Below are 13,611 nucleotides of genomic sequence, written 5' to 3'. Positions count from 1 at the left end.
ATTTAGAACATACAGTAGTCTCGGTAGAATATTCATTTTGATAATGGCTACTCTCGAAAGAACTGGGAGTTTTAGTTGGGTCCATCTTTCCAGATCTTTTTGTATCAATCCCCAACATCTAGATAGACCCTCTTGGTGCTGTATATTTCCATCTGTTTGGAAGGATATTCCTAGGTATTGGAGATGGTCATTGACTTTTATATTAGATAAAGATCTTTCACTAGGTAATTGCGAGTAAATGTTAATTGGGAAGATCGTTGTCTTATCTATGTTCACCTTATAATTCGAGAATTTGGAAAAAGTTTGTAAAGCATTATTAATTTTGTTAATATCAGAGTTGGGAAGGGAGTAGTAAATATTCAAATCGTCCGCGTATGCTGATAGAGGTATTTCGGTATTAAATAATCTTGGAATATAATGGAATGTTCTCTGTTTAATTAGTAAAAGTAGCGATAAAGGGCATCCCTGCCTGATGGTTAGTTTTTAAGATATTTAGCATACAAAGAAGATATAATAATCGTATTCCATTTTCTTTTACTTTGGATTACTTTTTTTTTTATCATTCCTTACAATTTGATGCAGTATCTCCATAGATTTATCTACTGAGTAAGGATTTGCAGCTTGCTCAATTTTTACTTGTTATAGGAATGGACAGCTCTCCAGAATAACAAATCCTAAATGAATATTGACATTAATGCCTCAATATGCAGTGCAGTCAACACTGATGTTATAATACTAAAGCTAAAATGTTAAGAATTGGAAATGTAAAGCCTTTATAGAAATATAGGAGGAGTGCACAGCTTCCTAATTATTGGTGAGTTTGGTATGCACGAACTTTTGTCATAATGAGTTTAGTGTATAATTGTTGCACTGAATCATCATAGATAACATATTGGGATATATAGATTCAAAACCAGTCCGATTTTCACTCTTTAACAGTAACTTAGCTTAATCCCACCATATGCAACTCCACTATTACACCTCCCAGCTCTATCATTGCCCATAATTATTGTATGAAGAGGAAAGGTGGTGAGATTGCTAAAATATTTCAGAACCACCAAATTTCATTTCTTCAGATCATCTTAGTACTTTCCTGAAAATAAACAAAACTGTACTTCTGCCCTTTGCATTATCTTGATGACAATACAACAACCCTGGTAGTTACCCTACAATGGCTATCCTTAATTCCACAAGAAAAAAAAATACTACTAAGTGATGTCAATATCAATGTTTTGGATGTAACTTTTAATTGGCCTACATTTAACATTAATTTGTACAGTTTTACACAACTAATAAATTGTCCAACACATAACAAGACATCAGATTCTTTATAAGACCGTATCCTAATACTGTACTCTAGAAAATTCACCACCACAGGCACAATGGCAGACTGTCTCAGTGATCATCTCCCGATGTATGCAATCCGCTATCTCACACACCCACTTAAACAGCATGTTCATAAAACAACATGCATCCTGTCCATCCAGAAATATTCTTTAGTACCCTGTCATCTTTGAAATGGAATCTAGTAAAAATCCTCCCCTTAGTTGGTGCTGTAATTTAATTCAGTACAGTTTCCCTAAATATTTTAGATAGCCTTGCACCTCCTATATGGAAAAGACTAGAAACAAATTATTCAAGTCGGCTATCCAAAATGCGTAAAATGATAATGCAAGGCACAGAAAACGCATGAAATGAATGGCAACAATACAAAATGCAACAATATTTCAGACTTAAGAATGCTTCACAATCATACTCAAAAGCAGATCAATGAAAGCAAAAAAGCTATACTGTAACAAAATTCAGAACACAATTTTTTTGGGTTGTGTTTGCCATAAAATAAATGTTAATCCCAGCTAAAAAAGCCCTGACCCCTCTCCCAATACCTCACTCAGCAAAACTGTAATAGAACTCAAGTCTTACTTCATAGACAGTATAGCATCCCTAACCAAGGATTCCCCAACATTAAAACTCAACCCTGCCCAACAGCCACATATTGTCACATACACTGTCATCCTCAGACCTATGCCCACATCCTATACAAAACCCCTCTTAAACTCAAACTAGGCTCTACTTCATCTGATGACCCAACAACTGTGTACCTTAACATAACCACTAGCAATGCCCATAATGCTTCAATCCTTAAAAATAGACTAATCCAGAAATTCCATGATCCCATACTCTGGAAAAAATCTTGTATTCATATATATCAAGGAGGAAATGCAACAGACATTGCTAACTTTACACCTTTAGCAGTCTTCATACCCTCTCAAAAATACTTTAGTAATTGGTTTTAAATGCATTTTCAACTGCCTCTTGCAGGAAGAAATCCTATCCCAACTCAACACTGCTTCCGCCCCTGTCATTGTACTAACACTGCACTTCTAACCCCTATAGATATTGTCAGTAAAGCAAGAAATAATGGCAGATTAGTCTCTTCCTTATCTTTTACTTGTCTGAAGCCTTCAGCAGAGCTTGTCACAGCAAACTTCTATTTCAAATGTCCTCACTAGGTCTATTTCATTCCACCTTTCTGTGGTTCAAAAGCTACCAGTCCATTAGGTATCAGTGAATCACTCGCTCTGTACCTCCCAGTCGCCACTGGCATACAACAAGGATCTGTCCTTGGTCCCTTTTTTTAACATTCACACCAACATCCTCCACACAACTGGCCTCCCTAATACAATTTGCAGATGACCACACATTCATATGCACATCTCCAGGAAATTACTCAGGAAGATTTAGTAGCCAATGAAAAAATACCTTACTAATGTAAAAAATAAATAAATAAAATCTCTAATACAACCATTAAAATCACTTCTCATAGCAAATTTATTAGGTATGATGGTGAATAATCCCTTTATTTTGACCTACACACATTAAATTGCATTAAACAAAATCACAAAAAGCTATGCATGCTTTCCTGAGCCAAAACATTTCACCAATGTAAATAAATCTGCACTTGCTACTACCTACCAAGTCTCCCCTTCATTATTTTATGGTACAATATCCTTGCCAATCTTCAGGCATCACAAAAATCAAAACTTTCACAACGCTGTAATAGTGACTAAATTTGCAACAAATACCCCTTCTAGAGCCCATTACTGTATAGCACTACAAATCCTAACTCTGTTAGAACTGCCACATCAACTAACATGTACATAGTTCTTACTACCCCTAAAATTATCCAACATCCAGCTGATTATCCAGCACTAAATGCCTTTATACACAACTGTGTTTCCTATCTGTTTTGATCCAGTGAACAAAAACTCCTTTGTGCCCACAAACCTATCAAATTTGCTGGATATGAGCTGTACTCATACAATTTTGCCAAGTTCAAGAACTCCTCACCTGTATACATCAAGTTAATACTATCCCTCCAGTCCTTAATCATTCTGAAAGACTTTCTCATGAAAATATGGCCCTGTTCTTGCTCAGTCCCAGGATAAACTATATCCTTAAGTATTAACAAATACCTCTGGATGCCTTGTATCTTCTTACTATTCCTTTTTCACTTGCTCTTTCTAGAAGCATTTTTTTTCTTTCTGACTGGCTTTTCTCTTATTGCAGTTCCTGTCTGTATTGCACTACCATATCTTTACTTTGACTACAAGCTACCTACAATTTCTCCAGGTATTAAATCATTGTCATATAAATTTTATAAATTCTAAACCGATGTCTTCACAATCTGTCTAGTGTTGTATAATTTAAACTGCAGATGTTTTTGCATTTTTGGAGATTGCAAAATTGTTCTTAAAATTATTTTTCTGCTGCTTTGGAACTTTTTTTTTTTCCTGGGCCTCCTTTGAAAAAGGGCACTTACACAGTCAGACTCTCCTGGTAATCAAATAGAAATAAATACAAATCAAGCTCTTATATCCATCTGATTTAGTTTTTGTTCATATAGGCTTAAACATAAGTTCATTTTTTAAATTCACACACTTCAAATGCTGATTTTTCAGCAGCTATATTCTTTGTCCAACATATAATTTTACACTTCCAACTTAAATTATCATTAGCAGAATTGTTCTTGTTACTATTAACAATCCATAAAAAGACATGATTAGCAACGTTTTGCCACTTGCTACTAAGATTATATTATACTTTAAATACATTGCAAGTTATATTCACTTAAATATGAAGTCAAATGTTTATACAAATATTTCATTTTTTTTTTTTACGTCAGGTTTCACAAATCATGTTTTGCCAATAGTATTTTAAAAGACACTGCCAACATTGTAAAAACCTAGCATTAAAAACATTAGAACACTAAAGATTGTTTTCTAACATTCAAAGAAGGAGAAACTGATGTCAGAAATTGACCATTCATAAATTTGCACTGCATCTCAGTGGCACTGCAATACCACTGTTCAGTGCTTCACAGTACTGCATGAAACTATGCTGTGAAAGGCTATTATGACCATTGCTGTGCAGTTTGGTTTTAGTCAATAGCTCTTTTCACCAGAGTCCATTTATTATTTATTGATGTTTGTTTACCGGATAACTGTGAAAACTGACCATTTTCAGTAGAGGCAAAACATTACGCAAGACAAATGCATTGAATTACAGTGGTATTTCACATTACATCATACAAATCGTAGATGTATAACATGCATACATTAGAGGAAGTGACAACATGCAGCACAGTAAAGTGTAAAATCATTATAACAGTACAATATGATTTGCATATGTTGTGTTAGATTACATAGTATGAGCTGGACATAAAGAAACAGGTAAGTGTGATGTGACAAAGTTTGTTAATACAGGAGATGGGAGAGAGAAATAAAGATGGGCCATCAGAGAACTGAAGTAGGGAGAGAAAAGAGAAAACCTAAGTAAGACCAAAGTTGCTAGTTGATATTTTTAGTCTGGTTTAAAACATGGGCATAACCATGTTTGGCTGAAATATTCTTTATGTAAACACTTAACTGTTGAGGTTGTTAAAATGTTAATCGGTTAGGTGTTAGTTTGACCACATCTTGGGAGTAGACACTTTTTCCTTTGGTTTATCACCAAGAGCAATTCCTTCTTCTCTCCCCTTAGGGGAATTGTACGTATATTTCTTTGGAGAATAATATTTAAGGCCTTGCAGACAGTGCATATATGTTTGATTTTATGTACAATTATGAGTTGTAAATAATGGCTGTAGTGTAAGAGTTTGATCCAGTTGAGTGTAGGACTCCCCAGGATGGGGATTACAAGTTGCCTTTTTGCAGCGAAACAATTTTATTACAGCATAATTCAAGTTTTGATTTTGATAAGACTTTGACATTTATGGAATAGGGGCTCCTATGCATAAAAGTGTTGGTGGCTAAGGTAATTTTTGTGAATGTGTACAAAATGTATTTGTCTATACAGCATCCCCAGTTTCTGTTTTTTTTTCTGATGTTATTTTCTATATGTATATAAAATTTGTCTGATACACCCTAACATTTTTTTGTGAGAAACTACTTCAGTGGTGACATTTTTCTTGGAAAGCATTATAAAGTTGTATTTCTTGTAGAGTATGAGTTCGAGGAATAAATAGGAGGTTTTTTTTTGGGGAGGGGGGGGTTGTCAAAAAAAATTGGAATCACTGAGCCATAATCTGATAGAGGTGAAAGAATATTTGGTTAAGTGTTGAAGAGGAGAGTCAATTTGCACAGCAGGGTAAGGTACAATAATCTACATACTGAATTAAGGTGCCTTGATATGATGAAGGGCGATGATTGTTAATGAAACCAGGAATTAACTCATGAGGATTACCTGTGGTATTTTTTTACTGAGGAGAGGAAGAGGCTTGCCATTCTACAGCTTGCTGAGTTTTAGAAAGGTAGCTAGTGAACCACTGAATAGAGAAAGAGGAGAGATGTGTGCTAGAGAGTTGATGTAGAAGTTTAGAATGGAAACTCTATCAAATGCCCTAGATAACTCTAGAAATAATGCTGAAATAAAAAAGTATTTGTATGCAAGATTCTGTGACTGAACTGTTGATTCACTAGAGTAATAGAATATGCTATGGCTCCTGCAGCAGACTTATTGTGAGGGAAGGATGTCATGCAGAGTTGGTGCAAGGTTTTGGTTTATCTAGTATTTCTTTTCTAATGATTGTGTATATGGGCTGCAGTGTAAAGGTTGAACAAGTTGTGGAGGTCACTTGGTGAAACTTGGGTGTAGGACAAGATAAATTAGAAGTGCTTTGTGAGATTGGTGTAGCTTTATTGCAAACCAAAGAACGGGATGAATAGATATGCAGCTGGATGTTCAGAATAGTACATTTATTAATGGGTTAGAACTTTCACAATCAAAACAATGGATTCTTCAGATCACTGACAACTCTAAGCAAAACATGCATTTTAAAAATAAAACAACCTATCAACATAACTCTGTTATAAAATAAGCAAATCAAATTACATCTATTAAAATATGGAACATTACTCCAATCCACTGCTTTCTAATCTTGACCTTCATGTTATTCATTCATTTTAAGGTAAAAGCAAAAACGACCTTTCAAAATCTTAATGTAAAACAACCGATCAGAGTTATTAAGATTTACGATACTGTTTAGATGCATAGAATTACAGACATGTCATTACCCTATCAAAATACAGAGCTTTGCTCCAATCCACTGGATTCTAGATAGGATCATCATGTTAACTTTGTATCGTGTAATAAAAACATGGACAATACTGTTTAGATGCATAGAATTACAGACATGTCATTACCCTATCAAAATACAGAGCTTTGCTCCAGTCCACTGGATTCTAGATAGGATCATCATGTTAACTTTGTATCGTGCAATAAAAACATGGACAGCCTATCTAAATATGCAGATAAAACATTGGAGAATCAGAGCAAATTCTTTGAGATTTTGCTGCAATTCACTGCATTCTAAACATAGATAGCATATTAATGAAACCAAAAGGAGCAACTAGGCTGATGCAGAGTCACAAGTAGAAATGAAAGGCAAAATCCTCAGGTTAAAATCCAAATGAAAGGCAAAATCCTCAGGTTAAAATCCAACTTTAATTCCACTGCAGGTCAGATAAGCGCTTTCACTCATTCATTTGAGCTTCATCAGATCATGTAACAAAGACCTTCAAGTACATAGGCTACATTTATACAGTTAAAACATCTCCTATTGGCTGCTTCTTGTTACATATTCATGAGTTAATCTAAGCTTAAAAATATATGCACATATAAACATGCTGAGATGTATAAAATGACAAAGTAAATATAAAAAACATATAAAAACTCTCCATGAACACTCAAGATGCTCTAATAAATATGTATATATAGATATATATATATCTCAAAAGAAATCTATTTCAAGGGGTAAAAACATATATGTTCCATCATTTATTATAAAATCTACAAACATTCCTCCGTTTGTTTAACATAGGTTTAATGGAGGCTCTCTCATTGAGACCAAAACCCCTATCTGCTCTCAATCTAGCTATCCACATACTCTCCTTACTCTCAGTATGGTTCCTGATGTCACCTCCTCGTATACTGGGTTTAATATTCTCAAGAGCTCTAAACAGGAAATAATGTTCAGGACCTGCTTGGGCTACGTGCTTGGCTAAGGCATTGTGAGGTGAAGCCTTCCTAATGTGGTAAAGATGCTCTCTTATCCTGTCTTTAAAACGACAATTGGTTTTGCCAACATAAAATGCATCACATATTTGGCACACTGCCAAATAAACTATATGAGTAGTATCACAGGTAGCTACAGCACGTATGCTAAAGTTAGTGTGCATGTCAGGATGTTCAAAAAATGGACTGGGGTCAAGAGAATTACAATAATTACAGCGTCCACATGGTTTTGTGTGTTCAAGAGGCGTTGACCATTCATCCCTTTTTGAATAGCATAGCATTCTCCTTAAATTTAATTTATTCCTATATAAAAAGAGGGTTTAGTCCCCACAAGTTTACCGATGGTGTCATCAGTACAGAGAATAGGCCAGTGTTTCGTAATAATATTCTTGATTGCTGGACAATCAGTACTATATGGTAAAGAAACCCTTACATGAGTTGATCTATCATCTCTACCATTGTCTATTGTAATGGATCCACCAGTAATAACTGGTCCAAAATAAGGGGCTGCTCTGTTCAGTCTAAGTTTATTGACATCCAAGAGGTTGGACTCAATCTCTTGTGAGCCATAGCCCCGTTCTTCTAGCCTTATCTTGAGGTCACTCACTTCATTTAGGAAGCCTTCTTCTGTGGCACTTAGCCTAGAGGTTCTCATCCCCTGGCCTTTAATGATATTCTTAAAAATATGCTGTGGGTGCATACTATCACGCTGTAATAGAGTATTAAAATAGCAAGGTTTCCTATAGACACCTGTATTAATCAAACCACATGCTAACTTCTCTATATACAAGTCAAGAAATTCTATCTTCTCTCTAGAGTGATTCATGCTGAAGGTTAAACAGCCAGTGAGGTTGTTCAATGTAGTATGGAACACAAACAAATCATCAACACTGCCTCTCCATAAAACAAAAACATCATCCACGAAACATCTATAAAAAGTTACATGTTGTTTAAACATTTCTAAATTAAAGAGACTCTCAAATTCCCAAAATGCCAAAAACATGTTTGCATAGCTGTTGGCACAAGGTGTGCCCATGGCTACGCCACCTCGCTGTTGGTAAAACTTGTTGTCATAGGTGAAAAGATTGTTATTCAAAATGAGTTCAAGGAAATGTACAATGAGGTCTACTTTAACTGATGTATATTCGCTATGTAAGAGTAGATACTCAGTGATATAAATCAGGCCTATGTTATTTGGTAACACAGTAAACAAGGACTTGATGTCAAACGTTACAAAAATCAAGTTATCAACGTCACAAATGCCACCTAAACAGTCATACAAATCTGTTAAAAACTGTTTGGAATCTTTCAGTACAACGTTGTTCTTATTTAATATAGGTCGCAAATGTTTCTCAACATAGACAGAAAGGTTTTCAGTGATCCAACCCTGACCAGACACTATGGGTCTCATTGGTGGGTCAATGGAGTCTTTGTGAATCTTCGGTAACCCATGTATTGTTGGTACAAGTGGATTCTTAACAAAGAGATAGTCAAACAATTCTTGATCCAAGATATCACCTTTCAACATATCTAATAACATATTGTTTACGTGACTGATACTGGCTTGCACTATTTGTTCGTTAACTTGTAAATAGAAATCATCTTCCAAGAGTTTAATCATAGCATCATGATATTTGCTAGTGTCCATAACTACTATCCGACTACCTTTATCAGCTGGTTTGATGGTTATGGACTGTAATGACTGGAGTTTAAGTAAGGTAGTCTGCTCCCCTCTAGTCAAATTACCATTCTTCCTATATTTCTTTAGAGAAAAATATTCATACAAATCATCCTCAGTTAGTTTCAAATATGCCTCAACTAACGGATGATTAGGTGGGACAAAGTTGCTAAGCTTCTTAAACTTTGGTGATCTAGTGGTAGTAACGTTATTGTCTGTCAGTTCACTATCAGTTTTATCATGAAATAGCAGTTTAAGCATAAGATTTCGACAGAAAAGTCTCATGTCTACTACAGTGTCCGTAAAGTTACTGTGTGCACTTTGGTATAAAGTTTAGGCCTTTACATAATAATTTCTCATCACATTCAGTCAACAAATATCCTGAGATGTTATGTATCATAGAATCTGCTGGTATCAAAATTTCAGCTGTATCTAATTTACTTTGTTCTTCCACATCTTCTTTATTGTCTGATGTGGTACATACTCTTCTGATAATTTGCGTTTCTGTCTCCCCCTGCTCATAGAGCGTCCCCTTGTTATATTCTTGCCCTTTCGGACTGGGAGGGGAAAAGGGAGCTCACCTACTACTCCTGTAGTGATGGTGGTGTGTACTTTGTGAGGTAACTTGGATCTCACTATGCCGTCATCTACTGACAACCTCTTATTGATCGGTCCCTTCACAACATGTACTGCTGGATATAAGTTAGTTCTGTCTGCAATATTATTCACAGTAGTAGGCTGACTAACTTCTTTAGTATTTGTATTAATAGAGCTAGATCCACTCTCACTATGTAAAATAGTAATTACATCATCAGTATCATTGGAAGTAGTAGTGTTATTAATGTTAGCTATATTTTGTACCCTATTACTAGGCGATACATTGTTATGTACACAGCTAGTAATATCCACAGCTTCACAAGCATTATTAACAACATTGACATTTTCAGAGCCAGTACTAGGTTCGGAACTCAGTTGTCTAACACTAGTATAGTCATTAGGTTTAATGGTAGCACTATAATGTCCATGTTTAGGCCAAACAAAGACTTGTCCTAAATTAAAATCTCTGTGATCTCTAATTATCTTACTTCTCTTCTGTTGGAGAAGTTTCCGCTCTAAGGCTGATATTCCATCCAACAGGCTTTCAAATAGTGGTTCTATTACAGTACTTGGGAAGCAAGAAAAAATTCTCTTCTGTTGTTTCTTAATGTTATTAATGAGTTTCTCCTCTTCAGAGGCAAAAAAGTCAATAAGTATCTCCATGTACTGTTTGCTTACCTCCAAGTTCAGGCGCTGCCACCTTGAAAGCAACTCTGGATAATGTTCCCCCTGATTGGGCATGTTTAATATACGTAATCCTCTCGGTACAATTTTTGTGTCCAAACAATAACGAAAATGCAAGCACTGTGTTTGCAAACGTTTCAAATGTGCAAAGTCTTTCTCTAGACTGTCTAACAGGCGTTGTAGCTCATCCAAGTCGGGTGTCACCGTATCCGCGTCATCAATGCGCTGAATTGCCAGGAAGTGACTGTTGAGCAGACGAGATTCTGTTCAAACCTCTTCTGTAGATGAGCGACTGAGCCCAGGTCTACACCTCGGGGCTCATAGTCTAGCTCAATATCTACAGTTTCACTCTGACTCTGCATAATAGAAAAAATAGTGCAAAGGCACAGTAACAAATAAAATTGCCAAAAATGGCTGTATGCAGGGTAAAAATACAAACAAAAGTTATGCGCTAAGCAAACGCTATTCACTGGTAGTAGACTCTGCTCCAAAGTCAGCGAGAAAAAATGAAGCTAATAAAACAGGAACAAACCACTCGCTGACAAAACAGAGCCTACTACCAGTGGATAGCGTTTGCTTAGCGCATAACTTTTTTCTATTATGCAGAGTCAGAGTGAAACTGTAGATATTGAGCTAGACTATGAGCCCCGAGGTGTAGACCTGGGCTCAGTCGCTCATCTACAGAAGAGGTTTGAACAGAATCTCGTCTGCTCAACAGTCACTTCCTGGCAATTTGGCGCTTTGGAGCGCTTGAAGGTCTTTGTTCTGATGAAGCTCAAATGAATGAGTGAAAGTGCTTATCTGACCTGCAGTGGAATTAAAGTTGGATTTTAACCTGAGGATTTTGCCTTTCATTTGGATTTTAACCTGAGGATTTTGCCTTTCATTTCTACTTGTGACTCTGCATCAGCCTAGTTGCTCCTTTTGGTTTCATTAATATTATTTAAGTTTTTCTGGAGCACTGGGCGTTTATCCTGTTTGTCAGCGAGTGGTTTGTTCCTGTTTTAATAGATAGCATATTGTCAATGCATTAGTAAAAGCAAGAGCAACCTATCAAAGCCTAGAAATAAAAAAAATTAAATCAGAGTAGATCTTTTGTGATGAAACTCTAATCTGTAATATGTTAGATATGTTCTTCATATTATGAGCAAAATTCAATGGGGAAATGAGAAAATATTTACTGTATAATAAATAAAAGATATAAATAAATGTAGTTGTCTACATAATTGAACATACAATCTTATTCTGTTAAACATAAATAGAATTCATTATTACCGAAAATATACAGCATTAGTTCACCTAGGTAAACTATGTGCCTTCAAAATGGGCTTTAATGACTCTACCATTTAAGCCCACCCGCTTTCTGCTCTCACTTTAATAATCCAACAGAGTTCTGATTTCTCTGTTATGATTTTAATATCACCTAAATGGATGTGCTCATGTATATTCTTTTTTTAACAATCTCTTTATTGACATTTCTGAAACAATATTTCCATTGAGTTCAATACCAAGAACCAACATATCAGACCAGAAATCAAAACTAGTTAGATAACAGTGTTAAGTACAATGAAATGTAATAGAGTGACAGGATGGTGTTATCACATATGATTAGCAAAAAAGTTGAGAAAAATATTAAATCATTCAATAAACTATATACATATATACTGCTTGCTAGTAAAACACAAACCATATGATGGCATAGGTGTACTTGGTATGTAATTATTTATATTAGGGAAGATTACAATTAGGCTGGATATTAACAAGTATCCCAAAAGTGTATTGATTATAAATAAATGTTGGAGGAGGAGAGGTGTTTGGGATGGAGTATAGAGAAAAATATAGTTGTATTCCTTAATTGGACATTGGTAGGAGTCAGTGGGTATTCTCTCAATATATGATCCATTGCTGAGTTCCAAAATTCAACAGAATATTTATTTTCTTTTTGGGTATGCATTAAAAATGTGTGTGCTGTTATGTATCGAATAACTATTTGTCTGAATTCATTCCAAGACATCTGAGTTCTGTCTTTCCAGTTCACTGTAATATAATACTTTATAAGTGTGAATAGTGTAATTAATATTCTTTCTTGTTGTTTCTTTAGCTTCCCAGTGAGAACATGTAATAGGGCAAATTTGCAGGATAATTTAGATTTCTCATATCCCATTTTGCTTAACTTTGAGTCAACACCATAATTTGTATAAGCATTTACAGCTTCAGAATTAGTGAAGTAGGTCAGCAGCATTCTGGCTATCACAATGTGGACATAAGGGGGAATGAAGTAGGTTTAAATTTGTTTGTGTTTGGGTAAGGTGAATGGAGTGTAACTCAGTTTTCTGAAGGGTATATATTTGTCATTTGGATAGACTGAGTCATTTTGTCTTTAGAAATGAGTGGATCTATGCCACGCCAGTATTTTGAGAAAAGTATCTCTTCTTGGTACCTTATTGAGATTGAGTTTGTACGAGCAGGATGTCATTTTCTTTCTCAGTGTTAGTAGAGACCAGAGTGTTTTGACTAAACTTATGGCCCTCTGTGTGATAGTAGGATTATTTAGTATACTGGCAGATGTATCTCTGATTTGTCTTAGCATAATTAGGTATTGTTTAGGTAAGTTCAGAGTTGTTCTCATCTCTGTGAGGGATTGATTCCTATATGACTAAAGGTCTAACACTGTCAGCTCCCATAGCAAGGGATATAGTTTTAAGTTTAACATTTTATCATTAATCTTAAGATTAGGATTCATTTGTAGAGGTTGCATTATGATAAAGGCATTATATAAATTCAATGAGTTGATAAGTTTTTGCAGTGCCTTCATTTTGTCTTAAATTGTTTTATGTAACTTAATGTTCTTCAAATTTTTATCCAAGAAAGGGAAAGCCTGGGGATTTATGTTTGATTTAACACATTTATAGTATAGGGTTATCCAAGTATGAGACCATCATTTTTTTGCTTGGATTATATTCAGATTTTGCCAGTACCCTGTTGACTCTTATGTCATAGTATAGTTTAAAGTCTGGGAGAGCTAAGCCTCCTTTTTCTTTAGAGAGAATCAGTTTTTTATATGCAACTCTGACTAA

This window comes from Protopterus annectens, chromosome 16.part0 (assembly GCF_019279795.1).
Source record: "Protopterus annectens isolate FY-2018-M chromosome 16.part0, PAN1.0, whole genome shotgun sequence".
Classification (NCBI taxonomy): Eukaryota; Metazoa; Chordata; order Ceratodontiformes; family Protopteridae; genus Protopterus; species Protopterus annectens.
This window is presented reverse-complemented; position numbering follows the sequence as displayed.